Source organism: Rattus norvegicus, chromosome 8 (genome assembly GCF_036323735.1).
Source record: "Rattus norvegicus strain BN/NHsdMcwi chromosome 8, GRCr8, whole genome shotgun sequence".
Taxonomy (NCBI): Eukaryota; Metazoa; Chordata; class Mammalia; order Rodentia; family Muridae; genus Rattus; species Rattus norvegicus.
In genome coordinates, this window is record NC_086026.1 from 86,632,783 (window position 1) to 86,650,412 (window position 17,630).

At 40.4% G+C, this 17,630-nt stretch overlaps 1 long non-coding RNA gene across 1 annotated transcript; it reads right to left on the reverse strand.

Annotated features, from left to right (window-relative positions):
* Positions 1–305: 305 nt before the first annotated feature.
* On the reverse strand, positions 306–7,738 carry LOC134480074 (uncharacterized). Its single transcript, XR_010054218.1, has 2 exons — positions 6,938–7,738; positions 306–2,075 (listed from the first exon to the last, which is right to left on the reverse strand). It is a non-coding gene; the product is annotated as an uncharacterized LOC134480074 (long non-coding RNA).
* Positions 7,739–17,630: the final 9,892 nt, after the last annotated feature.

A 17,630-nucleotide genomic window follows, 5' to 3' on the forward strand; every position in this document is an offset into this window, starting at 1 on the left:
AGGTTCGTAAGGCTCTGTTACCAACAGAACTTACCCATCTTTAACTGCCAACCTGTTAGATTAATAACTTTGGGGGTCCATTCTTAGTTTCAAGCCATGTATTTTGGCTGCCAACATGTTGACATTGTTAAAGGCAAGCTTTATCACAATGGGCAGGAATAAAAGTATTCTCAGGACAAGAATGGCTAGCATGATCAAGTTATATATGCCATTCTTGAAGTTTGACCAAGATGGTGAAAGATCCCACGCAGAGAGACCCTTACTCAAGTCTTGGGAAATCGCGGACCCCAGACACAGAGAGACCATTTTGGATGTAATAAGCAAAGGCGAGGTTTATTACGGAGACCTATTACAGAGATCTCCGGGCCGACACATATCCCACGCAGGAGACAGAGGTGTCGACCCCGAGAGGCTGGGAAAAAGAGTATTTAAAGGCAGAGGCTGTGAGCACCAGGGGATGGGGGATGTCAAAGGGGAATGCACCACAAGTTACAGGATTGTTTTATGGCTCCAGGAGATAAGGGGACGCCAGAAGGTTTTATGGCCCCCTGGTTCCTGGAACAGAGCTACTAAATCAGGAGAAGGGTAGGGTCTTCAGGTCCTCATTATTTTTAAACGTTTGTCAAAACTGATGGAGCATTTGTATTTGAAACACCTCTGGTTAGGCTTGGGCTGTCCGGTTTCCTGGAATGCTCTCTGTAGGACACAATGGCTGAAAAGCACAAGTAGGGGCTTATCAGGGTCTGGAGGACATCTGGTTAAAGTATGACTCTGAGTAAGCTGGGGGGATGTCTTTGGATGGTTTATGGCTCAGTCCTCGATAGCCTGAGCTGGTTCTTGCATTCCTTTTCTTTATCTTTATGGCCTGCTATTCCTGGCGGCAGGGCTTAGCCCTGAGTTTGTGGCTTTTGGGGCTAACTCTTTTAATTTTATATTTTTAAACCTAGAATTCGTATAATTTTCTTTTCATTCCCGTCTTCTCCTACTAAATAATTCTAATCTTAGAATTTTGATATCAAGTCTCGTATTTGGTCTCACCAGTTGTCCTAACTGACTGGTACTGTTGTCTCACAACATCAACCGCACAGCACCCACTCGATTTTTAACAAAAGTAATTAACCTGTTTGTCACGCAGGAGCTGAAAACTAAAACCAAGAAAATTATTAATAATGGCCCACCTGTAGCAGAGAGTAGGGTAGTCATCCAGGGAGATCTACTAAACTAGCTCTCGAACTATCTCTGATGTGTTTTTCTGTCTGTCTTTTGTCTAACCGTTTTTTAAGTTTATTTATGGAGTCTTTAATTACTCCTGAATGGTCTGTATAGAAGCAACATTTTTCTTTTAGTATAGCACACAGACTCCTTCTTTAAGGAATATCAGGTCTAATCTTTTTCTATTTTGAAGGACTACCTCTGAGAGGGAGGTTAGGTATTCTTGGAGGTCAGCTAAAAAGTCTTTTACTCTTTTTATATCTGAGTCAATGGCAGTTCTGAATTCTCTATAAGCCTTGTATTGTAGGGCAACAGCAGATGTCCTTGTGCTGCCCTTGTAGCACCTAGATAGCCCTAGCCCTAAGTAATTCTCAACTCCTTTTTTTTGTCTCTTACTAAGTCTTTAGCATCAGGATTCCAATCTGGACACTATCTGAACCTATACACCAAGGTCATGACTGTCTTTCAGAACTTCTAAACTTATATAGGTTGTGATCCCTGAGGCACAGTCCCAAGAAGTGTTAGGAGTACTAACATATGTAATGTTACATCATTTGTAATAGAAATCAAGCCTATCCCCACACCTATCTCGATGGAACCCAGGACAAACATGACTGAATTTCTCTCTAGGTCCCAGCTCTCAGCCCTAACAGCTAGTACACGGCTGGTGAGGGCTGAGAATTGACGGCTGTCAGGGTGGTCAGCAGCACCAGGTATGGTCCTTTCCAGCGAGGATCGAGTGTCTGGGCTCAGTGTAGCTGCTTCCGACCTGGAACTGATGGGATGTCTCAGGGGTCTCCGGGGCATAGGCTGCTGTCAGCTGTGAGCAGATTTCTTTCTGTATCACCTGTAGGTCTTTTAGCCTGGCACACAAATCATTATTACTATGACATGTTGGTTCAGTAACATCATCTAATACAGTCAGGGGAGCTGAGGCCCCATATAAGATCTCAAAGGGGGTAAGGCTGAATCTGGAAGGGGTATTTCTTGCTCTGAAGAGAGCAAGAGGGAAGGAGTGTCACCCAGTCTGTGCCAGTCTCCATGGTCAATTTGTTTAGGGTGTCTTTTAGAGTTCTGTTTATTTACTCTACCTGTCTTGAACTTTGAGGTCTGTAAATATAATGTAATTTCTAATCGACCTCTAAATATTTGGCCACACCCTGGCTTACCTTGGCAACGAAAGTAGGACCGTTGTCTGACCAGATTACCTTGGGCATTCCAGACCTGGGGAAGATTTCTTTCAGTATCTTCTTGATGATTGTAGAGGCCGTCTCTCGTTTGGTGAGGAAAGCTTCTATCTATTTCTGAAAAAGTATCTACAAGCACTAGGAGATACTTGTGATCATAATTTTCTGGTTTTATCTCAGTGAAGTTCACTTCGACTTTTCGTTAAACTCTCTAGGTCTCTTTGTCCTGTTTGTTTGTTAAGCATTTATTTACTGACGTATCTTATATTTTTTTACTGTCTCTCTTGGCTAAAATCTTAAAGTCTATTATATATATTTTAACTATTTGGACAAACTTCTTATCTCTTAAATGAGTCTATTTTTTTATTTGGCAAAGTGAGTCTTTTGTTTGTTCTTTGGGGAGTATAGCTTCCCCTCAAGTGTGTCATTGTCCTTTATCTTTTAAGCAATTTGGGCCTTTTCTAAGTGAGGCCATCCCTTAGTCTAATCCTAGTTCTCAGTGGCTGTCTCTTGCAGGCCTGTAACCAGGATAGGCTCCTGTATAGCCATTTCCCGAGCCACTTTATCTGTTTTGTCACTGCCCCATGTCACTGAATCTCTTCCCTCCTGTTTTCCTGGGCAATGAATAGTACTCACAGTTGTTGGCTTCATCCGGGCATCCAAGAGATGGCAAAGGCATCTGTGGTGCTGATGTGCTGGGGGGGGTAGAGGTTCAGCCATTCTAGATGACATTGTGTTGTCCACCATGGCAGCACCCACTTGTCTCTGACCTTCATTCATGAAGAGAACTGTTCCCATCTGTGGACAAGGTCCTCGGCTTTCAGCAGGGGTCAATCAGCCAGTCGCAGAGGTCTTTCCTCCACCCATGTGCTTCTGTCAGTGTTTGACACTCGTGCTGTGGTGGCTCCAGGTCCGGATTGGGCAGCAAGGTGACCAGATTGTCCCCAACCGGTGGAGAATCTAGTCCATGGCAGCTGACCAGTGGTCCCATCTTTGGACACTCTATCAGCCACTCTATCACAGTTTAAGTCCTGGATTGGGTGATAATTGTTAGTGCCCGGCTGGCAGGAACGGTGTGTTTCAGGCAGAAAAGCACTAAGCCATTCAACTCCCAGCATCAGTTACTGGTGTACTGAGACAGGTCTTAAGCTCCACATACACAGTCTATAGATATGTATACACATGGCCTCATCCAGCCATTTCAGCCCACGCAAGCCAATTTGGAGAGCAATTTTCTCATGAGCAAGGGATGGGGGCAGTCAGGGATGACTATGAACTAGTGGGTTACCCGGCCCACGCCAAGGTCCACTGTTCTTCGGGCAGTCCATAAGTATTGTTCGTTGTCAGTAGCTCCTTGCACTCAAGGTCTTTGGATATTGGCCCACAGGGGGGCATAGGAGCACAGAGCATTGGGTCCCTGTATCCACAAAACAACTGGGCGGGCTTCCCTTCTATCTCTGTGTATAGCCAGCACCAAGAGGCTCTCCAGTGTCCCCTCTTGTTCTTTCTGGGGCAGTCCCTGACCCAATATCCTTTTTCTTCGTATTAGGCACACTGATCTTTAGTCAGGAATTCTCTTCTGTTGCCAGGTACTATCTTCCTAGGTTCCCTAACTACTGTGGCCAGTATATGTTCCTCTCTCGTCTTTTATCTCTCTTTATCTCTCTAACTTCTTCTTCTTTTTGTCTCTTTTTTTTAGCTTTCTGTTCTTTTTACCTCTTTCTCTGTAACTTGTACTAACTCTCAGCAACTTAACTTAACCCTTTAAGTTTTTGTAACTTTTTCTTCATATCTTTTCTTTATCTTAGCCAGATTGGTGGGGCATTTTTTAGCCCCTCAGAGACCCACCCTTGGAGCCTGGCGGCAGACCTGGCACTCCCTACCTTTAGGCGTCTGAAAAGAGCAGGCAGAAGTGAGGGCCTTCCATCCATCTCTGGAACACTTTTTCTGGCCTCTAGTAGGATTTTGTCTTTCCTCGGTGGTAAAGAAGACCTGTAACAGTTACTAACAAGCATCTCAAATGGGATGGTGAGAAAACAAGAGAATCTTGAGAATAGAGGTCCACTGAAGAGGGCAAATAGCATTTAGTCACACAGCTAAGCCAGGAGGCTTTCTTGGGACAAAAAAACTTTGTGTCTGTGAAACAGAAAAATGAGCAGAGGGGCAGTCTATCTGTTACCGGTTGTCTCTCTGGACTTAGATTTTCCCTTAAGGAGTACCTTCCTTTAGTGCCAGCTCAGTGGCTTTATCGCTCAAGAGACCCATCCTCTAAATGGCACTAGGCTTCCAGTAACAACTAATAACAAAAGGATGGAGAGACGGTTAGAACCTGAGTGTTAGATACTAAGCAGCTGACAAAAGAATTGTAACCAGTTCACCTGGGGCTTCTTGTCTCTTATATCTAATAAAGAGATTGTTAATACTATAGTACCAACCTTTAATAAAAAAAACTATAGCTCTCTCCATGTCTCTGAATATCAGGACTGTAGTAGTAGTCCTTTACCAAACTGTCTCAGTGGGCTAAGGGCCCATGGAAACGAAAACATTAATCCTGACCTCGGCCACAGCCAAAGCCTGAATTCTAAATTCAAACTGGCAAAACAAAACAAAGTTCTTTACAGTTTGTTGTAGATTCTTTGAAACTATTTTAGGGGCTTCTCTGCCCCCCAACCTGGGACATTTCTACCACAGGGGCAGGAACTGGCTGCTGTGGGGATAGGATCAAAGGCATTCTCCATGCTAATGATGACCAGTGAGAAAAGTAATTTAATGCTGGAGACTGACTCCTCTCTTGGAATAGGGCCAGCAGATAAGGCAGGCTCCCTAAAGAACTTTTCTTAATGAGCACTCTCTTTCTGTGAGCAAGAGTTGAAGGTCTGGCCACTAAAAGCAGAAATTCTTTTCTTGTTCTTGTTTTCTTTAGAGTCCTCTCCCACCTCACTCTCAGCCTTTTTAGATTATTCTTTATGTAGCATTTTTAACACAGCCTGTCCCTTTTTTATAGCCTGTTGACAGCATTTCTGATCTTTTAGGCAGCTATGCACTAAGTGTCATACCGGCTGAAACTCCACCTTTAAGATTCTTTGTTTCTAAGCAAAATTTAAATCCTTTTCCAGCTTATCTCAGCTGTCCACCATGAGATTCCCAGAGATCGCAAACCAAGGTGTAGTAATTCACTAAGAAATCTTTTTATAGTGTTTCTTTTTACCTTAAGCCTTTTTCTTTTAAACAGCTCCTGAAGAGCCAGAAAAATTGGGAGAGACTTGAGAAGTCCCCATGCTCGCTGCAGCAGCTCCGCAGCTAATTTCGCTCCCCCCTACTGTGTGTTTCAAGCACAAGCACAGATAAAACACTATGTTTTAAAAACTTAACATTGGCTATCAACCAACACACCGCCACTAGAGCGGGGTCCATAAAATTAAGTTTCTTACTCACTATACTTGTTTTATACCGGAGGCCTAATCTGGGGAACTTTTTTATTTACGAGCAGTTTTGTCCTCAAGGTTTTTGTTAATGTCTGTTTACACAACTGTTAACAGCAGCTAGGCTGATCAAGGGGAGTAAAGGGTGGCGCCTCTCTCCTTGGAGAGGAGGCTCAAGAGAGAAAGACAAAACTCCCTGGCAGAAAACAATTTTTCTCAAGCAAATTATTTTTAACTCTTAACTTAAGCACCAAGAGGACCAAGTAAAACTCTTTGACGAACAAAGCAAACAGTTTCATGATTTCAAACACAGTCATCAGTCCAAGATTTTAAACACAGTCGTCAGTCCAAATTCGAACACAGTCGTCAGTCCAAAATTCAAAAACGAAACAAAAGCCAAAAAGACACTCGACAATACCACAGAAAACAAGCCAGACAAACAATATCAAGACAAAGCATCTTATAACCAACTTTCACAGATGCCTGGTACCTTCAGTACGTGGCCCAAACTGCAGCTTAACCTTAGCTGCTTTTGGGATGAGATGGACCATCTGATTCCACCTCCCAACAGGATTCCAGAGTGTCCTCTTGTCCTAACGACTAAGCACACTTGTCCGTGCCTATATTTAAATAGGCAGCCGAACTCGACCTCTGACGGAGTGGGATTCCTCGTCCACTCCCGCCTAGGTAAAAGGAGCATTCCATCTCCTTTGTTCCAGAAAACCAGAGTCAGGTCCTCCTGACTGTCCATAGCCGGGCTCTCCCGACTGTTCTCCGCCCGTGGAACGTCTTCCAGGGGCTGCAGCCTTGCGGGCCCGGGGCGTCCCCCCTTCCGCAGCCAGGGGGTCCTCACGGACCACAAAGGCAGCTGCACTGAGTGGGGATACACATCCACTCTCCTACAGGGCAGGAATACACATCCACCCTCTTACCACAGGGCAGGAATACCCATCTGCCCTCTTACCACAGGGCAGGAATACCCATCTGCCCTCTTACCACAGACCAGTACTAAGACACACATATATACACACACGGCGGAACCAAAACAGAGACAGACACAGACTGACAAATGCGGCGCCGCTCACACAGAAACACTCAGACAAACATCCAACTCACCTCCAAGGGGTCTTCGGAGTCTGGGGTAGTCGCGCAGATCCCGGACGAGCCCCCATTATTATGAAAGATCCCACGCAGAGAGACCCTTACTCAAGTCTTGGGAAATCGCGGACCCCAGACACAGAGAGACCATTTTGGATGTAATAAGCAAAGGCGAGGTTTATTACGGAGACCTATTACAGAGATCTCCGGGCCGACACATATCCCACGCAGGAGACAGAGGTGTCGACCCCGAGAGGCTGGGAAAAAGAGTATTTAAAGGCAGAGGCTGTGAGCACCAGGGGATGGGGGATGTCAAAGGGGAATGCACCACAAGTTACAGGATTGTTTTATGGCTCCAGGAGATAAGGGGACGCCAGAAGGTTTTATGGCCCCCTGGTTCCTGGAACAGAGCTACTAAATCAGGAGAAGGGTAGGGTCTTCAGGTCCTCATTATTTTTAAACGTTTGTCAAAACTGATGGAGCATTTGTATTTGAAACACCTCTGGTTAGGCTTGGGCTGTCCGGTTTCCTGGAATGCTCTCTGTAGGACACAATGGCTGAAAAGCACAAGTAGGGGCTTATCAGGGTCTGGAGGACATCTGGTTAAAGTATGACTCTGAGTAAGCTGGGGGGATGTCTTTGGATGGTTTATGGCTCAGTCCTCGATAGCCTGAGCTGGTTCTTGCATTCCTTTTCTTTATCTTTATGGCCTGCTATTCCTGGCGGCAGGGCTTAGCCCTGAGTTTGTGGCTTTTGGGGCTAACTCTTTTAATTTTATATTTTTAAACCTAGAATTCGTATAATTTTCTTTTCAATGGAAATACTGACCTCAGACCATGAATGATTCTATCAGCAATATTGCAGCATCAAAGCTAAGTGGAGTAGCATTCTTTAAATTCATAATTTCAGTATGTAAAGTTAAAACATCTAGAGAGTTTTTAGTATTATGCCAAATACCCTGCAAGTGTCTTTGAACTATTTCCCAATTAGAGTGACCATCATTTTAAATTTTAGAAGTAATATAAATCTATCATTATTTAGCATGACACACTCGAAATGGCTTCCTACTCTTAAACTTGGAATCTCTTCTCCAATAATTTAAATAGTATCAATAAGTGTCAGCGCCTGCACCAACACGGTACCGAGAATCGGGCGAAAGCCTGCGGGATTAAAGAAACACACAAACACAGGTTATTCGTGTCAAGCCAGAAGAGGAAGGGCCTCCTGTAACTTTATTCACCAAAATATATACCCCAAGTATACCAGGTAGAAAATATCTGGGAAGCACAGTGGGAAACCCTGGCTCAACCTGAATAAACTAGGGAAATATCCAGGAAGACCAGCCTAAGTCTTAAAGACAAAGACCTAGAAGACAAAAGGCAGGAACAAATTGACCACCACCCAGGTGTGTGGTACCAGGCCCGACTGCTCCTTTGTTAGGAACAAAAGACTTCCACATGCATCAGCAGGGCTCAGCAGGGGTCAAACCCTGCAAGAGACCCAGAAGGGTCTTGTTTGGGCTGAAAGCATTCCGTGATTGTTATCTTCTTGTGTTGTAAATTCAGGGGAGAGGCTTTTATCCAACAATCTCAAGACTTTATGGCAGTCATCTTAGGGCTGAGTAACTGTGGCCATACAGTCACAAAGCAGCCAGGCCCAAATCCAATACCGCTCCCTACAAATAAGAGCATTAAAATGCCTATCTAAATTTTTTTGAATACTCAGAGCATTAGTAACATTTTTTGCTAAATGCTTAACAAAAGTAGCTATCTTAACCTCTTCTTTCAAAGCAATTGCAGAAGCAATGGTGCCAGCTATTAATATATTAATTAAAGCTGCTATATTAGCAATAGTCAAACTCACTACCCTCTTGCTTCTGTTTAAAGTCTGACTTACTTATTCCAGTACTTGCAAGCTTTTTTTAGAATACCAGAGTCCTGTAATACTCACAGGCAATAAAACAAAAGCTAGTTGATAAACCACCATAACAGACATTCCAGCTTTCAACACATTAACATAATTAGAAAGTGTGCAATCAATACAACTTACATTAAATACTGTAGAAGAAACTAATTTTAACGTGACCAATTAATAAAAGATTGGGGGCCTTAACACATGCACTAACATTTGTTCAAAGTCCAGATCCTGTTCCAATTTCATCTATTGCTGATATATTGTACTGGTTGACACTAGTTTTGTGTGTCAACTTGACACAAGCTGGAGTTAATCACAGAAAAGGAGCGTCAGTTGTGGAAATGCCTTCATGAGACCCAGCTGTAAGGCATTTTCTCAATTAGTGATCAAGGTGGGAGTACCCAGCCCATTGTGGGTGGTGCTGTCCCTGGGCTGATGGTCTTGGGTTGTAGAAGAGAGCAAGCTGAGTAAGTCAGGGGAAGCAAGCCAGTAAGAAACATCCCTCCATGGCCTCTGTATCAGCTCCTACTTCCTGACCTGCTTGATTTCCAGTCCGGACTTCCTTTGGTGATAGAACAGCAACATGTAAGTAAGCTGAATAAACCCTTTCCTTTCCAACTTGCTTCTTGGTCATGATGTTTGTGCAGGAATAGAAACCCTGACTAAGACATACATCTTCATAAAGAACTGCAGCTAACTTCAAAATATGTCTTTGAAAATGTCCAGAACCAGTCTTCCAAATGAAGACTGTTATTTCCAATATTAGACTGATTTCCAGACCAGTCCATGATTGAGTCAGAATAACTTGTCACATTAAAGGAAAGAGAAGAGTCATTATAACTTCTCTTTTTAAGTTTTGAAGTCAGTTTCCCTGGTCTCCATGTTCTCTATCCCACAAGTTCCAAAAGTTTGAAGCAAAGCAGCTTGTCCAATCTGAGATTTAGGCAAGCAAAGATGGGTCAGGACATATGTCCAATACAGCTTTCCATCATCCATGTCAGGGCACTCGGCAAGCTTACAGTCAGCATCATCCTTTGTCCCAGCATCAGAATGTCTCACCAATCAGTCTGGCAGCTAGTATATACCTACAGCATCTTGAGGAAAGAACACAAACATGCCCTTTTCTCCATATTAAATACCTTATCAGGACCATGCCATATGGCAGCATATGGCTCCTTCCATTTCACCTAGGAATAAGTATGCCTAGTTGTAGAGTGCCATAGACACTCAGAGAGTCCTTGACATCCACATTTTAAAAAGAGCATGACTTAATTAATTGTGTAATGTATGGGAATCTAACTCCCCCTTTTTTATTTTGTGAAGATATTGTTTTAAAGAGTTCCACAATACCTTGTTCTTGAGAATTATAGGGAATCCCAATAATATGATTAATACTAAATTGTTGACAGAAAGTCTCAAATGCTCAACTGCAATAGCCAGTTCCATTATCTGTTTTTGATCAGGAACACCCAGTATAGCAAAACAAGGCAGGCAATAACTAATTACAATTTTGGTTGCTACTCCTGTTAAGGCAGTTACAACTAGAAAGCCTGAAAAGCTGTCAATTGTCACATGTATGTATTTTAATTTCCCCAAATCAGGAATATGGGTAACATCCATTAGTTATAGTGGATTAGTTACAAGTCCTTGAGCATTAACACCATATGTGGTACAGGTAAAAACTGAGGACATTCAAGACAAGTCTTTACAATTTGACATGCAAATTCTCTAGAAATACAAAATTGTTTCTTAAGCTATAACTATTTTGACGATGTAAAAAATGAGCTTGTCTGGCTAATTTTTCCTGTGACCTGCCTGGTATACAAATCTGCTGTGGCATTGCCCTCACTAAGGGGTCCAGACAATCTTAAATGTCCTTCAAAATAAGGAGCACTACATTCTTTTAATTTGAGTTGTACTTGAATACATAATTGCAAAATTTGAGAATTAGCAGTATCTAAAAAAGGAACAGTTTCAAGTAATTGTATTGGTTATCAGTATACAAGTTAAAGCTTGATTTTTTCAGCATTTCAAAAACAGTAACTACAGCATGGAGTTCAATTATTTATGCTGAAGCAGGGGGAATTTCAAGAGAATGAAGTGTGATCCAATCCATTAGATGAGCCATCCAGAAATACAGTACATACATTTTCTATGGGCTGCATGGGTAAATTTACAAGAAATACAAAAGCATGCATAGAGAAAAAATTTTAACAACTTGTCTTTTGGATAGTGATTATCAATTTTTCCTGAAAAGTTTGCACATGCAATAGGCCAACTATCAGTATTCTGGAATATCAAATCTAATTGCTGTTTGGAATAAGAAACAATTGTTTTCTCGGGTTCTTTTCCATAATATTTTCGAGATTCTATCCTACAATTCTGTATTAACACAGCAACAGCTTCATAATAAGGTGTTAAAACTTTACCTGGAGATGAGGAAAGATGAATCCACATCAATGACCCCTTTAGCCAAAGAACTGCTGTGGGCGTGTGAATTGTAGCAAGGATGCAAACAGTCAACAATTGGTCATAGTCTATATAATGTATCAGTAGTCAGCTAATAGCTTCCTCTACTGTTTGCAAAGCTATCTGTCCCTCATCAGTTAGTTGTTGAGGGGAATTAGAATTTGCATCCTCTTTGAGAGTTTAAGTTCTCCTGTGGTGAGCTTAATGTGAGGTCTTAACCAATTAATTTCTCCTAACAAATTTTGAAAATCATTTAAAGTAAGTAATTTATCTTTTCTTGTTTAAATCTTCTGTGCCACAATCTGTTTAAGATATAACTGATGACCCAAATATTGAAAAGGATATGGTCTTTGAATCTTTTCAGGAGCAACAGCTAATCCCCAAGATTTTAAGCCTGTTGTATAAGAGCAAAGGCTTGCAGTAAAACTCCTTCAAAGGGATCAACTAATAAAATACCATCCATATAATGGACAATACACACAGAAGGATTCAAAGTCCTAACTTATTGTATTCAATCAGCAACAAATTTTTGGCACAGTACAGGATTGCTAGCCATTCCTTGTGGCAAAACTTTCCAATGATATTGCTTCATGTGTTCTTTAATATTACAAACAGGCATATTAAATGCAAACCTTTTATAATCACCAAGACTCAAAGGAACAATATAAAAACAATCCTCCAAAATCCATAATAATTCTATATGCATTTCCTGGAATGGCAGCTAGAGTAAGAAACCCTCATCAACCTTTCAAAAACCCTGCAACAATCTCTACCTGCCTGATTTTTTTCTTAATTACAAATGTGTGTGTGGTAAAGTCTTGAGTCTGTGATTGAACTGTAAGCTGCCGCCAATGGAACACTGGCAGTTTAACTATAATTTCCCTCACAACACCAGAGTACAATCATAACGTTGGAAAGCAAAACTCAACCTCCAAACAATTCAGTCTCTCCAAAATCAACACCAAGTGCGTCACTCCCATACTACAAAGTTTGGTTACCAGTTCCTGCACACAAACGTGTGATGATGCAGGCTCTAATACCTTAACAACGTGCCATTGCCCTAAATCCTGTCTTTTATAAGTCTGGTCTCTAGGATAAAAATTACATAAAATATTACCCAAGTTAGGCATATCTTTAGAGACCTGTTTCCCTGGGCTGGCTCATGCCACATGTTGTTCTGAATGACTCCAACCTGAGTAGTCAGTTTTAAGCCAACTTTCTGTTACCAGTGTTACAAATTTTTAATCAGACCCAATACTTATAAGCCAATAATCTAAAGAAAAAAATATGCAGAACATAAAAATTTAAGAGTATTTCATTCAGTGAATGGGCTGCATGGTGAAAGCATACTGTTTGAAATCTACTGATGTCTGGTAGCATTACTCTATGAGTTGCAGTAGAATTTAGCCATACTTTCTATTTCAGAAATAGTGATTGTCAAAGTAGTGGTGATTAGTATTTGGAGCCTGATTGAGCTTTCTCTGGTCCACAGGAAGCTAACTGCCTCTACTTTGTCCTTTTGTGTTGAAGGTCTTAGCAATTGTGTGAACCTTTTAGCTCTATAGAAAGCCTGAGCCCTGTGAGAAGTACAACTCCATGAAAGGGCAAACAGGATTGCATGCTGTTCTCCCTCCTCACATTTATGGGTAATCAATGTCCATTTAGTTGTGTGCTCTAACACACAGTGTCTGCTACTTAGACCAAATGAAGAATATTTTATATGTTGGTTAGTGACATTGATTATACTTTGTATGGTTCCTTGAAGCTAAAAAGGGAAAATTTTAAATACAAAAATGAGTGACAATTTTCACTAAGGAAGCCTCTGTTACATCAAGAATATATAGATGGATATGATTCTGTCTGTAAAAGAAGTCAACTGGTGCTGAAGTGCAGATGTGAGAGAGAGAAATACCCTGCACTTCATGATGGATGAAAACCTCAGGGGTATCCAGCTGTTCTGAGAAGTACATCTGTGCATAGAGACAACTATGCTTCTATCTTCCTTATAAGGAACAAAGTTGAATTTGCTTAGTTCTAGTCCAGTGGGTATACCTACGTATAACAAACACAGCCACTGAAAGACTGATCCAAAAGTATAAAGACAACAGGATTTGAGGACCATAGAAAATTTTGGAGAATTTGACCAATAACCTGAAATGAAGAAAATGATTACCACATAGGCACAGTTACACATTAAAAATAAGATGGGGAGAATAATGTGGGTTATACATTGAGATGCTTTTCCATAAAATATTCACACCTTCACACATGCACACACACACACACACACACACACACACACATACACACACACATACGTACACACACACAAATATACAACTACCTGCCCCTTGCCTCCCTGTAGAAACCCAGTAAGTAGAAGCAAGCTGATATTATACTAAAGTCTTAGTAACAAATAAAATTGAACTTGATAATATATATCATATGAAGAAATACCACACAACAATCTAGATCAAGTTCACATAGGCGTGGATATTGTCCAATATGATCTCTATTGGTGTAACAGATTTTCCACCCACCTATCCTGATGTAGTTTTATAGTCAGATGAGGGTTTTAATAATGAGAAAACTGACCCATCTGAGGGTTAAACACAAAGATTTTGGGGGGAAAGGACTCAATTAAAATATTAAATCATGTACTCGTCATAAATTTTAATTCGAACTGGGTGAATGTAGTCAGATAAAGCATAGACACAAAGGAACAGAGACAAGTGGTGGCCTGGAGTAAGGGTAATGTGAGAAACTGACTCACTACTCTGTCAATTTGTACTGTACAATATTTTGCATTTGCTGGTCCCTAGCATTTAACCTCTCGGTCTGAAGAACTACTTTTCTATTGGTGGCTAACTCATATGTTTCCCTGGGCTAAGACTGCTCTCTAAGCCATATCCCACAAGTGAGTCATTCCCTGTGAGCTTTACCAAGGATTTAAATTTACTGTAAGTGCAACTTAACTTCTCATTATGTATTTCTATTACAAATGCTTTTTCAAATCTTTAATATTAAGGAATGTAGAAAAATAAATACATTTCTTTCTCTCTTCCACACTCCCATGACTTAGTAATGAATATAATAAGCTTATTTAAGTTTTTATTTCATTTTTCTACACACAAACTTTTATTCATCTATGAGAACACATCAATCAAAATAAAAAAAAATTCTGACTGCTGGTAGAGCACCTGTTTCAGGAGTAGCTGACTGTTCTTATATATTAAAAATGATTTGTAGTCAAAGAAATCATTAGAGTCATGTATAAATCTAACGTTTTAATCTTTTTTAGCAGAAGAATAACTCTGTGAACAGAATATTATTGATTGGTAATTTGAATTTTTGTTTAAATGTTAAAATGGAGATCAAATAATAGAGGCCCCTGAACATCTTAATTAAGAAATTACCAAAGTTCAGAGCTCTGGATATTTTAATCATCTTGACTTGATCACTTGTTAATATCCAAAGTACATATTAAGCAAACATCACATTTCATTCATAATGCATAAAGATACCATGTCAATCAATAACACGTTTACTCTGTTGTTTTTAACCATAACTAAGAAAATTTATCTAGTTTACTAAGAATATTTAATTTATATTTTATTGTTATTATTATTATTATTATTATTATTATTATTATTATTACTGTTGCATTAGCTTATTGAGCATTCCACACAATAGCTCAGTGTACAGAGCAGCAACAGAATCTTTTGCCCCATACAGGTTATGAAATAAATCCTGACAAACTCTATGAGCTGACATATTATAGGAGAACACAAAAATTAGTATAATGCAGTTAAACATCTGATCATATCTCATAAGGTTTCATCTTTTTTTTTCATTCAGACTTTTCAGTTTCTAATTAAATAATAATACACAGTGGCCAGGTTAAGCTAAGAGAGTTTTATTAGGAAACACTCAGAACTATGGGTCTGGAACACATTGCCTGGCATTATTTACCACCACAGGTATGGCTTAAGAAGATTTCTCTGACTATCATGATGACAGAACAATTTTAGCTTTGCCAGAGTTTGAGATTTTGAATCTAAAATGCTCTCCCCTCACCTTGCCTCAACTATCTCATGCTGAAATGCTTTACGTAGGGCTTGTCAATGCTATGAAGCACAGAAACACAGCTTAGTCTACCCCAGGCAGGCACATCCATTTCCACAGTAAATCTGTTCCTTCATATACCTACATTAAAAGCAATGTCCAAAAGATTGCATCATAGCAAAGGACTCCAAGCCAGTGTGTGTTCTTAGTAGGAAAGGAAGCTGAACACGGTTTTAATAATTTCACTATGACAAGATAGCAATCAGTAAGACAGGTTTCAGCACACAGGCATTTCAAGATGCAGAAAGCAAGTTAAAAAGATCTGAAACATCTCTGAGCATTAGATAGTCATTATGCTTGCAAAAAAAGATTCCTTATTAAACTTCAAATTTTGAATGTTCTTTTATCTTAAATATAGTTGTGTTTTCTGTTACATTTTGAGATTATAATATAATTATAGTATCTCTCCCTTCCTTTTCCTCCCTCCACACCAAAAGTACTCAAAATGAACTCCTAAGAGAAAATTTGTCCTTCAAATGATGTCAGACATGTAAGATGTGTGAAAATAATGCTTTTCTTCAAGTTTTTTTTAGCCTCTACCTTATTTTTGTAAAACTGTGTCAAATACTATAGTTTCCATGCAGCTTATTTTAAAAAGAACATATCTCAGCAATCAGGACATGTTATTTTTTCCTGAGAGTTAATGCGTGGTTCATTCTCCATTTTTAACTATCCTACATAGTTTTTTATTTTCCACTTCTCTGCTTTTAGTTATCCATCCATCCATCCATCCATCCATCCACCCATCCATCCATCCATCCATCCATCCATCCAAGATATTGCCATATAATTGTGTTAAGTCATTAAGACTCTCATTCTGAAATGTTTTAATACCAAGACACCCCTTTTATTCTCCTTTAAGGCAATGATTATTGAGTGATATAGAACATGTCTCAGAGACAACTCATAGGGCTATTAAGAGAGACATGGTAGGAAAGGAGCCTTAGGTCCAGAGTTTCTCTGTAGGTAAGTCTGACAGGACTTCTGTTGTGACACTAGCAATGCATTTCTAACAAGTTTTTACTTGTTGCTAATCTTCTTGGTCTAGGGTCCACACTTGGAGAGCCATGTGTTCACTAATTTTAGAACGATGCAGAATGTATTCCAATGTGTGAATGAGGTCTGCTACTTAAGCATTATTGTATGTGTAGAAACTGAACTGTAATAAACTGCCACAGAAGAGAGGAGAAGAGATGAGAGAGGACAGAATTGCAAACACTGCAGGTCCAGATTTAGTTGAGCCAGAGTTTGGTTCCACCTCTACTTTTCTCACTCACGTGAATAAACAACTCTCCTGTACAGTTTATTCTAATTTAAAATGAGGTTTTGCTTAATGGGAAAGTGTTCAGTTTCAAATATAGTTTAATATAAAATTTAATTTCATATCAGTATCAATTCACAATTTAAGTTTTGTTTAGAAAATATGGTAGGAGGCCTGACAGGACCAGTGGCACCAAATAACCCCCTCAAACCACCCCCCCCAGCTCTCTAGAAGCCCCCTAGCAGTGTTAAACTGCATCTCATACACTGTGTTCCATTTCCTGCCCCACAACTCTGCCTGCTTTCCTGGAGGCTTGCCAACATCAGAAACAATTAGATAAGACCCCACCCCAAATTCTGGCTCACAATATTTTCCCAAAACACACCCATCAGTTTTAAACTGCATGCAAACCCTAGACTCCATTTTCCAACTGATGACTCTACATGCTTTACTGGATGCCAGCTGGTAACAGGGACCCCAGGCCATACTGGTACTAGGGACCCCAGAGGCAAGGTTAGCACCCCAAACTCCAGAATCCCTGCAGATCACAAAACCATCAGCAGAACACCAAACTGGACTTGAATATTAAGTAGTCACCAGAACTCCAGGCCACCCACACCAGTAGACAGAGAGAAAAGAAAAACACAGGGAAAAACAAACACCAGGAACAAAGATAAACTCAGAGATCAATATCTAAACCTATAACAACTGCAAAACCCAGATGCCTAAAGACCGCTATAAAAACACAATCAACAACAGCCAGGGCAATGTGATACCACGGGAGTCAATCTATCCTACCTTTGCAAGCTCTGGATACTCCAATACAGCTGAAACATAAGAAAATGACTTCAGATACAGCCTTATGGAGATGACAGAGGCCTTTAAAGAGGAAATAAATAAATCCCTTAAAGAAATACAGGAAAACACAAACTGAGGGAACTC